We start from the raw sequence: 14,148 nt of genomic DNA on the forward strand, positions 1-14,148 counted from the left end.
AACAGAGAAGGGATAAGACTTTTGCCTTTCAGCGAGGAGGTGTTTGGAGAGTCACTGCAATGGATGTTTGTGTGGAACTGTTTTTTTTTGCTGTTATGACTGCAGGGAACGATATATAGGATGTATTTGCAGACATATATGCAGACATATTTTCTAAGCTTCTCATGTCTCATGTATAAGACAATGCAGTCTGCAATGGACTTTGTTGAGCATATATACTGTACGTTGCACCAGAACCTAGGACAGCAAAGAATCCCAGCCATTAAAAGCATATATTGTTGCGGGCATTAATCACTTCCATACAATGGCATTGATAGGATGAATCTGTGAAGCTCTTGATTAATAACAGCAAGATTGAGATGTGGCCTTTAACATGAACAAAAAATATTGTGCAAAATTGACCAGACAAAAAGGCCAGATCTAACAGTTGTCAAAGTGGTAGATAATGCACAAAGACAGGCCAGTCACAGACTGCATCAGAAAATGTAGAGATCATCATGAGGCACAGGAAGCCTACAAGTTATACATTAAAAGGGGAGAAATATGTCTCCAATGAATAATATTATCACAACAGCTGGTGAGAATGAAAGTATTTGGAATGATGCCACACACATATACAAGATGATGATCTGGTTGTTGAAATCAGGCCGGATACTTGTGTGATGTTGGCACACTTGTACTCTGTAAGACATCAACATCCCATTTACCAGAGTAGTAGAGAGGTCACAACATCGATATAACCCAGACACCACCAATGATGTGGAAAGTTCAAGATCTGGAACCTGTAATCAAAGATCTGGAGAAATAATTAGCAACTAAATAGTTACTCTATATATATCTAGTTACTCTAAAGATTTGTCATGATGGTATTGCAACTTCAGTGCATTTCTGAATCATGTGATGAGATGAATGGATGAGTAGGTAAGCATCTCCAGTCGAAGGTTAACATTTGAATGAGCACACAAAATCTTTGGAATTGACCTCTATAAATGGAAACAAACTTTTACCAGTAGGTACAAAATGCCATGACCAGGGGCAATTACAGGTGCTCTGACATCATGCCAGGTCAAATGTTTATGAGTGATGCAAGAAAAAGGTCTTGTGGGAAACTGCTCATGTAGCAATGGGAATCCTTATCATTTGGCACCACAAGACATTTCAATAGTAGAAATCAATGATCAATACCCAGGAGAACAGCAATGAGGATTGTGAGATCAAGGATAATAATAATACATTTTATTTAATGGGCGCCTTTCAGACATCTCAAGGACACCTTACATAGTAATCGGAATAAAAACATATAATCGGAATATAACAAGTAATAAAGACATCACAGAGACACAAATTAAAAACAGAATTCAATCCAAAAACAGAAAATCAAAAACACAGTGTGAAGAGAGAGCAGCGGCAGCCAAAGCGCGCCAGCGTCCACTCTCTCTTCACGGCAGCCATCTTGGACACAGACCTACAGGACTACAATTAGACAAAAAAATCACCCCCCCACAGTGGATAGCACTGTGGAGGAAGGCACAATGTCCAGTCCCCACCCCATGTTCACCCCAAAGTCAGGCCTATTGAGGCCACCGCAATTGCCTCTACGGAGGCCCGATGTCCCTGGCCGTTCTCACCGGGTGGTCTTGCCCCGGCGTCGGGAGAGTCCTTTCGGCGGCTGGGCCACCTGGAACGGCCGCTTCCTGGTTGGAGCCCGCGGCTGCCGAAGCTGACAAGGCCACGCCGGTTTGGAGCTCCCAGGCTCCCGATGAAAAAGTCGGCGCCGCCTCTCCGCACTGCCGCCTCTCCGCACTGCTGCCTCTCCGCTCCGCAGACCCGCAGCCCGGAGATGTTGCTCTCGGCGGTCCAGCTCGCCAGAGCTCCAGCGCGTCGCTCCAGCGCGGCGACCCAGGCAAGGCATCGCCCGCTCCACTCCGCTCCGCTCCAGCGCTCCAACACTGTGCCGCCACCGAGGCCGAGGTGCTGGGCGGTCCCCGCCAGGAAACGGCGCTCCAAGCCCGCTGGTAGGCCACGAGGACGGGTCGACGGGCAGCCCGGAGAAAAGGCTGCCACACCGACCAGGTAGGGACCAAAAAATATAGTTACACCTACCCCCACATTAAAAAGACCATATCCCCTACAAACAAAACAAAAAAAACAAAAAAAAACAAAACAAAAAAACAAAAAAAAAAAAAAAAAAATTGGACTCACTAAAAACTATAAAAAAAACGAATTTAAAACAGACGGCTGCTGGCTAGCAGCCGTTCAACAAGATGGCTCCTCCCCGTTTGGATGTTTCTGAAGCATAATTTTGTTCAAGAGGAGTCTATATATGGCACTGCTAATCAGAATAAAGATAAGACTATACTGCTAAGTCCAGAGTGAATGATACTCCAATAATATCTGCACCACTGCACAGTTGTAAAGGTGATAATGTGGAAATTGTTAATTCAGTTAAATTTGTAAACTGTGTAAAGATGTTCAATCAGTTTGTTTTTTATTTTATTCAAAAATGGAGATGCAGTGTAATGTTGTATATTTGTCATGCCATGCATCCTGCAATTTATCTAGATTGGAAGGTAAGGTGGTCTGTCTCAAGATTACAGTGGGCATCATTAGATGAGTGTAAGAGTCCAAAGACAGCGAGGTCAGAGTGGAGGTAGATTAGAAAATTAAAGTGACAAGTAACTGGAAGGTCAGGGTCACTCCTGTAGAGTGCACGGATGTGTTCTGCTGAGTGGCCACTTAATTCTGTCATCCGGGTGTCCGAGAGTATAGTTAAGGGCCTGTCCCACTTTCACGACCTAATTTATGACCTCTGCCGAGTTTGCCCTTGTCTCATACTCGCAGCATGGTCGTCACGAGGACGTAGGAGGTCGTAGATAGCTCGTAGCAGGCCGTGATGCTAGTCGTAGGTACTCGTGGCATCAAGTAAGTCGGGCGTTTTTTCTAGCCTGATGAAAAATGTCCACAAGTAAAAAAGGTTGTGAATTAGGTCGTGAAAGTGGGACAGGCCCTTTATACAGGATGGATGTAGCCCCTTCAGCCCAACTCACAAAGCTAATCCCGTTAGCCCATTTTCCTCTTTGGCTTCCATCCTATCACAGCCATTCCCCTTGATCATTTTCCATTTCTGATGGAGAGTCCTTTATCTTGTTACATACAGTAAGTGCTGTTTCTCTCCCAGAAGTGTTACCTGACCTGCTTAATTTCTGGCATGTTCTGCTTTTGTTGTAGATTTCCTTTAAGTGTATTTTTTGTTTCAATCTCCATTCCTTGACTATTTGAGTAACCTGTGATTATTGGTGAAAGTTAAAACCTTACAAAGGCAGCATTGGTGGGATTCAATGGGAAAAATATATATTTTTACAGATAACATAAGCAAAGTAGACACAAAGTGCTGGCGTAACTCAGCAGGTCAAGCAGCATCTTTGGAGAACATGGTAGGTGACGTTCCAGGTCAGGACCCTTCTTCAGACTCCTTGTTTAACCAATGTATGTACGTCCATCCATCCGAACATCCATCCGAACATCCATCCATCCATCCATCCATTTCCTATCTATCTATCCTCTATCTATCTATACATAACTAAAACACTGATCTTGTTATCTTCTGGTTTGGGGGTCTTTCTATTTGCGCAAAAACGGTTCGCGATAGCGCTACGATTTTTCACCAGTTCACTCACCGTTCTCCTGTGCAGCGAGTGTGCCAAGTTTAGGTTGAATGTCGTAAAAGTCAGCTCGGTTTCAAAATCTTAAAAACCGCGCGTGTGCAGATCGATCTCTTTTCCTGCCAGTCGGCGCCGCGTGGATTAGTCTCTTCCCCTATCACTCCCCGGGATGGTCCACCCCTTCCTGCGCCATCGTGTCTTTACTGGAGCTGAGGGTGGCTGGCGGAGGTTTCCAACTAGATTTTCGGAGGGAACCCGAAGCAGCCGAGCCCTGCCTCAAGCAGCCCCGCCCCAAGCAGCAGTCCCGCCCCAAGCAGCAGCCCCGCCCCAAGAAGTAGCCCAGCGTCGGAGACCCGACCCAGCCCAGCGTCGGAGACCCGACCCAGCCCAGCATTGGAGACCCAGCCCAGAGTCGGAGACCCAGCCCAGCCCGGAGTCGGCGATGTCGCCAAACGGAAAGCGGAAACTCTGATCTCGGCTGTGAGTCCCCATCGCACCGCCAATTCCAGCCACTAACCTTCTACTCCCCCTCGCTGGCTCCTCCCCCCACCCCCGTGATGCCCCCTCTCCCCCATGGCTCTTCCCCCATCTTTTCTCCAAGCTCACTCTCCCCATGCCCACACACCCCTCTCCTCCCACAAAAGTTGCGTTGGGGGAAACGGGTGAGTGGTGGAATATTGAGTTGGGGAATGGGTTGCGTTGGGGGACCAGGCCTCCCGTGTGACTGGGACCCAACGAGTCCCACTTAGTCTAGTTTTGTTCTAAAGCTCTTGAGAGAGGGGAGTTGTCTTGTCAGATGGCAGATGGATGTGTGTTGGTTTGTGGAACTCCTCAGAGCGTAGTGTTTGGTTCAATATTCATTAAGGGAAGGGAGATGGGTGTGTGTAAATTAACGGTGAAACTAGAGTCAGTAGCACTGGCATACCACAAAGACAATCTACTAAACAATTCTTAGGGGAGCAATTTGCAGTAATGGTGGATGTAATTGATTTTATAGACAAGTGTGGAAGTTGCTTCAAGTACATGTTTGGTAAACTTGCTGAGGGTGTTATCAGTTTAAGAAATAATCAGTTTAAGAAATGCTGACATAAGCTGACAGGTGGGGGGGGGAGAAGGGGGGGAAGAGGGGGGGAGTGGCGGGTGGGAGAAGGGGGTGAGAGGGGGTTAGAAGGGGGGAAGAAGGGAAGCAGAAGGGGGGAAAGAGGGGGGGGGGGGGAGAGGAACTGGAGCCAACTTTTAGGAAGCTAGAATATCGGCAGACATTTAACATTACCGGTCGGTTTTCCTTGGTTCTGAAAACTACTGCTTACGTTTGTTTCCCCCAGTGAGTCAATGAAATTCACCGGTCAGCACTGGCTACAGCCTACGAGAACCTTCCACCTCCTGGCAACCCACTAGGACCTCCTGGCGACCCACCTACGGCACAAGAATTCTCGCTACTCTCCATGGCGACTTCATTCTGGTCGCCGCTAATTTTTCAACCATTTGAAAAACTTGCGATGACCATGATGAGGCCGCGACGAGTTCCCAGAATGTGGGAACTCCTCACGACCATGAAGGCAACTCCCCGGCAACCACCCGCGAACATGTGGCGACCATGTGGCGACTGCATAGTCTCCTGCAGTAGCCTAAAAAGTCGCCTAAGTGGGACAGGCCCATTAGTAAGAACCTGTAAATTTAAACATACCTTCTCTTTCCACAGATGCTGCCTGACCTGGAGTGTGTTTCCAGTATTTTCAGTTTTTATTTCACATTTAAGCATTTGCAAGAATTTGAATTACAGAGTGGATTGCTGGCTGGCTTCAGGACAGTAAGCAGAGAGTGAGAATGAAGGGTAGCTAGTCACCATGGAATAATGTGGGTGGTGGCATTCCATGAGGATTAGTGCTGGGACCACTGCTGTTCTCAATTTACATTAGTGATTTACAGTTTGGAAGCAAAAGTCACACACCTCAGATTCACATGGCCTTAAAAAATGGAAAGTACCAAGGTATACTACTAAAAGAATACATTTGAAAATTAATGAAATAATGCTAAATATGTGTTACACCTTTGTTAGACCCAACTGCTATTAAATAAATATTATAAAATAGATAGTAGACAAAAATACTTGAGAAACTCAGCCGGTGAGGTAGCATCTATGGAAAGAAGGAATAGGCGACGTTTCGGGTCGAGATCCTTCTTTGGACTGATGTTGGGGGGGCAAAGAAAGGAAGAGGCGGAGACAGTAGGCTTGTGGGAGAGCTAGGAAGGGGGAGGGGGAGGGGCAGGAGGGAGAAAGCAAGGACTGTCTGAAATTAGAGAAGTCAATGTTCATACCGCTGGGGTGTAAACTACCTAAGCGAAATATGAGGTGCTGTTCCTCCAATTTGCACTGGGCCTCACTTTGGCACTGGAGGAGGCCCAGGCCCAGAAAGGTCAGATTTGGAATGGGAGGGGGAGTTGAAGTGCTGAGTCATCGGGAGATCAGGTTGGTTAGTGCGGACTGAGCGGAGGTGTTGGGCGAAGCGATCGCCGAACCTGCGCTTAAAAAATAAATTGTTAAAATAGATATTGGTGTTATATGCATCTATAAAATAGATGTTGTGAATCTTCAGAAAAGATTTGCAAAAGTTATGCCAGTATTATGAGGATATGCATGTAGGGAAAAGATGGAGAGACCAGATTTATTTTCTCTTGAGAATAGGCTGAGGGGTGATCTCGTGTTTTGATAGAGTGGATGCAGAGAAAATGAAAGGAAGAGGAAAATCAGAGGCCATCACTTTAAGATAAGATGAACATCAGAGGCCATCAATTTAAGATAAGATAGTCATGAAGAAATCCAATAAAGAACTCAAGTTTGACATTAACACATACGCCAGAGAAAAACTAATTTTGAAACAATTAATTAATTTTATTGCTGAATTAAAGCATCATGTTGAGATTGAAGAGGGGCATACATTTTGGACTGGAACAGCTAAGTGATTCATAATTCATAATTACAGATGGAAATTAAAAAAAGGAACCCTTAAGAATTATGTATAGCCACATTTCTCTCTCAGATGATCATATTTACCAGGATACCAAGGAAAATGTGGCCAGTTCAAGAATTGTGTAGCTATGAAATAGACACAATAATATTGAGAAACATGGGAAGGATGTAAGATGAGATGAAAAAGATGGTTGTAATGAAGGTTAGAGGGAGATACAGAAGGAGAAGAGGATTAGAAAAATGGTTTGGGACAGGAGAGGTAACAGGAGCTGCTCCTCGAACCAAATTGGTGCTGAAAGTATCTGGTTACATAACACAACTATGCCAAGGTATATAGAGAATGTTGTTGGAGTCAAAAAGGTAGAATGTTGCACAATTCAAGAAACAAGCCAGGACCTTTTGACAACAAGGACAAGGAAGGACCTTTCTGGTAGATAGTAAAACCATTGAATGAGATTACTTGGGACAAAGTTGAAGGAGTAAAGAAAACATGAGAAGGGCCATTATATGTTCCACTGCAAGGACATATATGCTTAACCATACATGTATGCTATACAGTACAACCAAATTATATCCTTCATAGATTAGAATGTGATCAATGAATGGCGTGTGGGATTCATTGCCACAAGAAGAGTAACACAACATGCCATATCCTAAAGAGCAAGATGAAATGGAATGCAATATGATATAACAGTAATAGTTCTGTAGTTGCTTCACCTCCAAAAAGACAATGAGCAGAGATTATTCATAGGGGAGTTTAAATGAACTTTAGATCTGACCATGTTCTGACCCAGACTCGCTACAATAGCCGTGTGTCCTTCATCGGTGCTCGTCTTCACTGTCATCTTGTCCCATATGGTTTCCAGCTCCGTTTCAAGGCCTTCCACTTCATGGCCAACCAGGATCTAAGATACCTACACTCTAACCATCACTTCTCACAACAGTTCTCCCTCCATACCCTACACTCTCCACCTTCTGGCCATCCCAGAGCTCCAGGCCTTGTCCTCTCAGACCTGCATTGGCTCTCAACTCCACTTCATCCTCTGCCAGATCCACACCTTCAACCAGCAGTTCTTCACTTACCTGATGTCCATCAATGATCACAAGCACACTCCGCTCCAGACCATGACCCAACCAGGGCCGGCGTTAAGCCGATTTGACCGATTGCTCCCAATTGGGCCCCGCGCCTAAGCGGGGCCCCGCACTAATGTTCAGTATTTCGTACGGAAATACGAATTCTCTTTGTTAAATAAAGATTTTTTTAAATTCGCCATCCGGATTTTTTTTAAACGAACATGTATAACAACCGCTGCACGGCCATCATACACAAACGATTTGTTAACTAGTGCTGTTAGCACTTCTTAACGGTAAGTACTTAACACCTTGTTATGCAATGTCATGAATCTGGATCTATCCACATTCCTCAGTAAATGTTATAGTGTTTTGAACAAGTATTAATGACGCCGTGTTCCTTTGAATAAAATTCACGCGGCGTCATTAATACTTGTTTAAAACACAATTACATTTACTGAGGAATGTAGATCGATGATACGTTGAGAATTTCATTTAACTCACCATCATGAGTGAGGGCCCCGGACCACGAGAAGGAGCTTCTTCCTGGTGTGCAGGTTTGTCATTCACCTACCGACCCACGTTGTGTCCAAAGATCTTATAGCGGATCTTTGGTTGTGTCTCTCTGTCTTTTGCTCACTCCCTCCCTCCCTCCCTCCCTCTTTCTCTCGCGCTCTCTCTCCCGCTCACCATATTGTCTCTCTCTAGCTCTCCCACTCCCTCTCTATCACCCTGTCCCCTCAGCATTCCCGGAATCATTGACGTTTTGCAGTAGACAAAAATGCTGGAGAAACCCTGCGGGTGAGGCATTCGCCTGGCCCGCTGAGTTCCTCCAGCACTCTGTGTTTTTTTGGGTTTCGGCCCGAAACGTCGCCTATTTCCTTCGCTCCATAGATGCTGCTGCACCCGCTGAGTTCCTCCAGCAATTTTGTGTACCTTCTGTGTTTTTTGTTTGGCTCTGAAATTGAAGGTGGCTCAGCGGGACGGGCAGCGGCACTGGGGAGAGGGTTGTGTTTCTGGTCGAGACCCTTCTTCAGACAATCACAAGTACTCTCATCGACGCGAGTTCAGTTCGGTCTGAAGAAGGGTCTTCTCTCCAGAGTCGCTGCGCTGCCTGTCCTGCTGAGTTACTCCAGCTTTATGTCTATCTTCAATTTCAGAGAATTACAATTTCTCACGGGGGGCTTATAACGTCTCTAAACCCCTCTGGGACCCTCTGAACACGTCTAAACCCTCTAGCCCCCCTATTTCCCTCTATTCCCCTCTAAACAATTGTAAACACACCTGAACCAATCTGAAGCCCTCTAAACATCTCTAAACCGTTTAAACCCCTCTAAACTAGGAGGCTGCAAGGTGACTTGGATAGGCTGGGTGAGTGGGCAAATGCATGGGAGATGCAGTATAATGTGGATAAATGTGAGGTTATCCACTTTGGTGGCAACAACAGGAAAGTAGACTATTATCTGAATTGTGGCCGATTAGGAAAAGGGGAGATGCAACGAGATGCAACGAAAAATGCTCACGGCAGACCAAACGTGTTAAACAGAAATTGGTCAGATATTGAGCTTTACACAGTGAGAAATCATGTGAAATAATCACTGAATTTAATTTTAAATGAATGTACCTGCATGTTATACTGTTTAGTTTGGAGATACCACCAGATAGTCTGGTTGATACAACCAGATTAGTTTGGAGATACAACCAGATTAGTTTGGAGATACAACCAGATTAGTTTGGAGATACAACCAGATTAGTTTGGAGATACAACCAGATAGTCCACTGAGTTCGCACCGACCAGCGATTTTTGTTACAGATTTGACAAATTTATTTGGCGGCCAATCAAACGCTGTCTCTAAGGGGGTTGCATCCAATCACCAACCAGCTTGCCTTAAAATTCCCGAAACTACACGAAATATAAGCATACATAAATTTTTACTTTTCTAGAGTAGGGGCCCCGCCATCAGTTTTCTAATTGGGCCCCGCAATTCCTAGCACCGGCCCTGGACCCAACCTTGCTCCCGACTGTCCCCACCTGCAGTTTGTGCTACATGCCTGACCGCCTGCAGGCTAGGACCCGCAATGCCATCAGGTGGGAAGCCAACGCCAATGACACCAAATACAGGCGTCTCCCCTTATCCGGGCCCACTCGCCGCTGGTCCTCATCTCTTCCATGGCTGCAAGCAGCCCAAGGCCACTGCCCTTGTCTGATCCGACTGCTCTCCCAGCTTGGAAGTACCTGGGGGCGTCGATGTTGTTGGTTCGTATTGCTTCTCTGGCTAGCCACAGGCCAGGAACTATTAACTCTCCTGGTTCCAACTGCTCCCCCCCTGTTGCTTCCAGGCAGGAATCAAAAACACCACCACCACTGGGTCCCACTGCCCTTCCTTTAATGCTAACAGTATCACTTCCCCTGTTATCCACTCATACAGCACCCCACACAAGTAAATCTGAATATTTGGCAACAATACTATTCAACGCAACAGAAACTGGGAGATAGTCCTCATATCATTGATCCTGCAAGGCAATATGCTAGGTCAGCCAAGAACTTAAATTCTCATGTCTTCCAAACCTTAGGTTGCAAATTCCTATTTGTGTCCCTGTGACCTGACGAGAAGGCAAATTGGTATTTTTCTCTATGCTCCTTCTTTGTGTTGTAGCATCTGAATTAATTGGATAGCACACCAACAAAAGCTTTTCACTGTACCTCGGTACATGTGACATTAATAGACCTGTACCTAAACCTACACAGAGGGACGTTCCCAAGGCTTGCTCTTGCATGGCTCCTAGTGGTCAGTTATGGGAGCAATAACTGAAATAAATTACCTTGAGATATACACAAAAAGCTGGAGTAACTCAGTGGGTCAGACAGCATCTCTGGAGAAAAGGAATAGGTGATATTTTTGAACAAGACCCTTCTTGATCATCGTTGCAGGCTTTGATTTGTCCTTTCGCATACCTTTCTTGGTTCTTTGTTTTATGTACCTTTTCATATCTCTTATTTCCCTCTCCCCTGACTCTCCATCTGAAGAAGGGTCTCGACCCGAAACGTTACCTGTTCCTTTTCTCCAGAGATGCTGCCTGACCCGCTGAGTTACTCCAGCTTTTTGTGTCTATCTTCAGAGGAAAGTATTATGTTCGGGATGAAACCGATAACATTAAGAATGATCATATCAAATGGTTTAAAATAAGGAAACCAAAATAGAATATGATGACTCTGCACAAATATCTGGAGTGCAAAAGGTCAGATAATAGTTTTAACAAATAAATTTGAAGTACCTCCAAAAACAAGATAAACTAGCCAGATGTGGTATTGGATTGCCAGATGTTCTGTCTTGTTTATTCCACAAATAACAACCTTCACTGTCAGCCACAGCTGCATACGTTTTCATTCTGCCACTTAAGATATTCTTAATTAGTTATGAAGTAAATGATAAAAGTTGGACTCATTCCATAATGGATGTTGACAGAAAATTTGTCAATCTGTGATGCAGATTTTCAACTTTGATCATCATAAAGCAGCGATCATAAACAAAGTAACTGTTCCCTAAATCACTTCTGATGGGAGCACCATCAAACATCATTCTGGAGCAGACACTATTTTGAGAAAAGCTTACAATTTTATCATCACACACAGAGACCTAAGGAAGTTATTCAAATCATCCATATTTTTGTCAGATTTGTTCAGTCAAAAAGTTACAAAATAATTATTATGGCCTGGTTAAAAGAAGATAATGGCATTTACATTTGCATACAAGCTAATAAAACTGATGCTGAAATTGTGAATCAAAAACCAAAATTGTTAGAACCATGAAGCAGATCAGGCACCATTTGTCAAAAGACAAACAGAGCTACTGCTTCACCTCTGATGGAGGAGTGAGGGTGGTGGGGTGCTTTGATCTGAAACACATTTACTCTGTTTCTTTTTCCACATAATGCTTCCTGACCTGCTGAGCATTTCCAGCGTTTTTTTAATTTGCGATGTGTCAGGTTTGACTGAAAAATATGCAGGTATCTTTATTATCCTGTAACTGTAACCTCTAGTACCATCTGCAAATATTAACTCTACTGCTTGTAGACCTGTTCCCTATTGTAGACCTAACAGCTCAAGCCTTTTCCCATGTCTATTTTTAGAAAGGGACATTCCTTAAAATCTGGATGTTTCTTATTTCCTGCACTGGGCAATATCATCTTACTTTTATCCACACGTTTATCCATTCCATAGCTGTACAGCAAATCACAAAACTCAAAAAAACTATACCTTGTGAGAAAAAATCACTTCCAAATAATGCATGTTTACCATGTACATCCTCTTTTGTGACTTAATGTTTAGCATTCAGGTTTTGTTGCTTTGTACCAAATGGTTCAAAACCATGAAAGGTTGAAAGATCTGTCTCTACATATTTCCTGTCTGGATCCAGCTGCTGGATATTCACTGTAAACGTCATTATTTATCATTGTAACCACATCACCTCCTACCTTTATCACTGTTTTCAATTTGAATGAAGTCAACAGTTAGGAGACAGAAAAAAACAAACAGGTAAAATGATTAAGTGAGAGCATACTGGTAAAGCAGGTGCAATGATGTGTCCATAGAAGAAACTTCAATACTTTTTCATCTGCTTTCAAGAAGGTACAAAACGTTTTAAAGTAACTATGTTGTGAACAGCAGAAACCTCAGTTAACCAGGGAATTTATCTAGATGCTGGCTTAGAAATTGAACCTTAAAACACTATTCCAAACTCTGAAATAAAATACAATGTGATACTGCAGCCTGGCACTGTAGAAATGGAATAAAGGTCTTCCTCCGCTTACAAACAAATGTACAGCTCACACATACAACCCAGTGTATGGGAGAGCGACAGGATGGAGTTGCTGGTGGCTGCAGTTATCTTCGGTTGTGTGGGAACTCAATTTGTAGCTGTTATTCTGGATTTAAGAACTGTTTGTGTCACGAAGAGTTCTCGCAAATGAAAACCTGCTGTAACCTGGGAAGGATCTTTAATATTCAAATGCTAAATTTTATTTATTTAATTTAAAGATTTACTCTCTGCTGTAGAGAATATCCTGTCTCACAGAAAAAGAAACATCCTTCAATTCACCGGGTAAGTATGAGAAATAAAATGTTGTAGAGCTATTGTGAGAGGGCGGTGGAATGGGATTATTTGGATTTTGTCTACCAATGGATTGAATCGCCTCTTTTCAGTGTAACTTTATGCAATTCTGTGAATCACTGTGAGTGCGAGTTCAGTGTCATCCAATCACAAATTGATGACGTATTATATAATTACCAACAGTTAACACAGACCTCCTGAAATGATGCACATTGTGATGTAGTCCTTCATTAAATATCTCCATGTTGTTGACTTGGAGCTGCAATTTTCTCTGATAAGAAATCTTGGGTATCAAGGATCATCTTTCAGATCCCTTTGATGGCGGGGAAGTCAATACCCTCGATATGCCAGGTAATCTCCACCATGTTCTACAGTCCACTTCATTCTTTTGGCTTCAAATTACTGAACCAAGCTGAAGCAATGAGTCAGTAAGCTCTTCATTATACCCTTGGAAATGTTTGTTAGAGTATTTGATTGAATTGAATCCCTTTATTGTCATTCAGACCTTACGGTCTGAACGAAATTTTGTGCCTGCAGTCATACATACATCATACAATAATAAACAACAGTAAACACAAATTAACGTCCACCACAGTGTATCCACCAAACACCTCCTCACTGTGGTGGAGGCAAAAAATCTTAGGGTTACTGTCTCTTCCCTCCTCTTCTCCTTCTGCGCTGAGGCGATTCCCCACCGGGCGATGGCACAACAGTCCCGCGGCTCACCGAACCCCGCAACGGGCCGGCTCAAACACCGCGGCCCGGGGGTGGTCGAAGCTGCCGCCCTCCAGTCCAGTGGACGCAGCCGCTGGCCCGCGGCTGAACCCAGGACTCAGGTCACCGCCGCCAGAACGCCGTCCCAGCCACCGGAGCACCGTTCCAGCCCCGAGCTGGATCGCCCTCACGTGAGTGCCGTTCCTCCCTCGGGCTGGGCCACTCCGACGGGAGTGCCGTTCCTCCCTCGGGCTGGGCCACTCCGACGGGAGTGCCGTTCTCCCTCGGGCTGGGCCACTCCGACGGGAGTGCCGTTCTCCCTCGGGCTGGGCCACTCCAACGGGAGTGCCGTTCTCCCTCGGGCTGGGCCACTCCGACGGGAGTGCCGTTCCACCCTCGGGCTGGGCCACTCCGACGGGAGTGCCGTTCTCCCTCGGGCTGGGCCACTCCGACGGGAGTGCCGTTCTCCCTCGGGCTGGGCCACTCCGACGGGAGTGCCGTTCCTCCCTCAGGCTGGGCCACTCCGACGGGAGTGCCACAGCCCCTCGCGGGAGAGTCTCGGCCCCTCGCCAGGCCGTCCTCACGGGAGCGCAGTTCCAGCCCCAAGCTGGGCCGCCCT

General features: G+C 45.2%; 1 long non-coding RNA gene across 1 annotated transcript in view; it reads right to left on the minus strand.

Moving 5' to 3' along the window:
• Nucleotides 1-373: 373 nt before the first annotated feature.
• LOC116977624 overlaps nt 374-14,148 on the minus strand; it is a 94,918-nt gene continuing 81,143 nt past the window's right edge. Inside the window, exon 5 of the long non-coding RNA XR_004413263.1 lies at nt 374-782. This is a non-coding gene — a long non-coding RNA (uncharacterized LOC116977624). The remainder of the gene's footprint in view (nt 783-14,148) is intronic.

This window comes from Amblyraja radiata, chromosome 10 (assembly GCF_010909765.2).
Source record: "Amblyraja radiata isolate CabotCenter1 chromosome 10, sAmbRad1.1.pri, whole genome shotgun sequence".
Classification (NCBI taxonomy): domain Eukaryota; kingdom Metazoa; phylum Chordata; class Chondrichthyes; order Rajiformes; family Rajidae; genus Amblyraja; species Amblyraja radiata.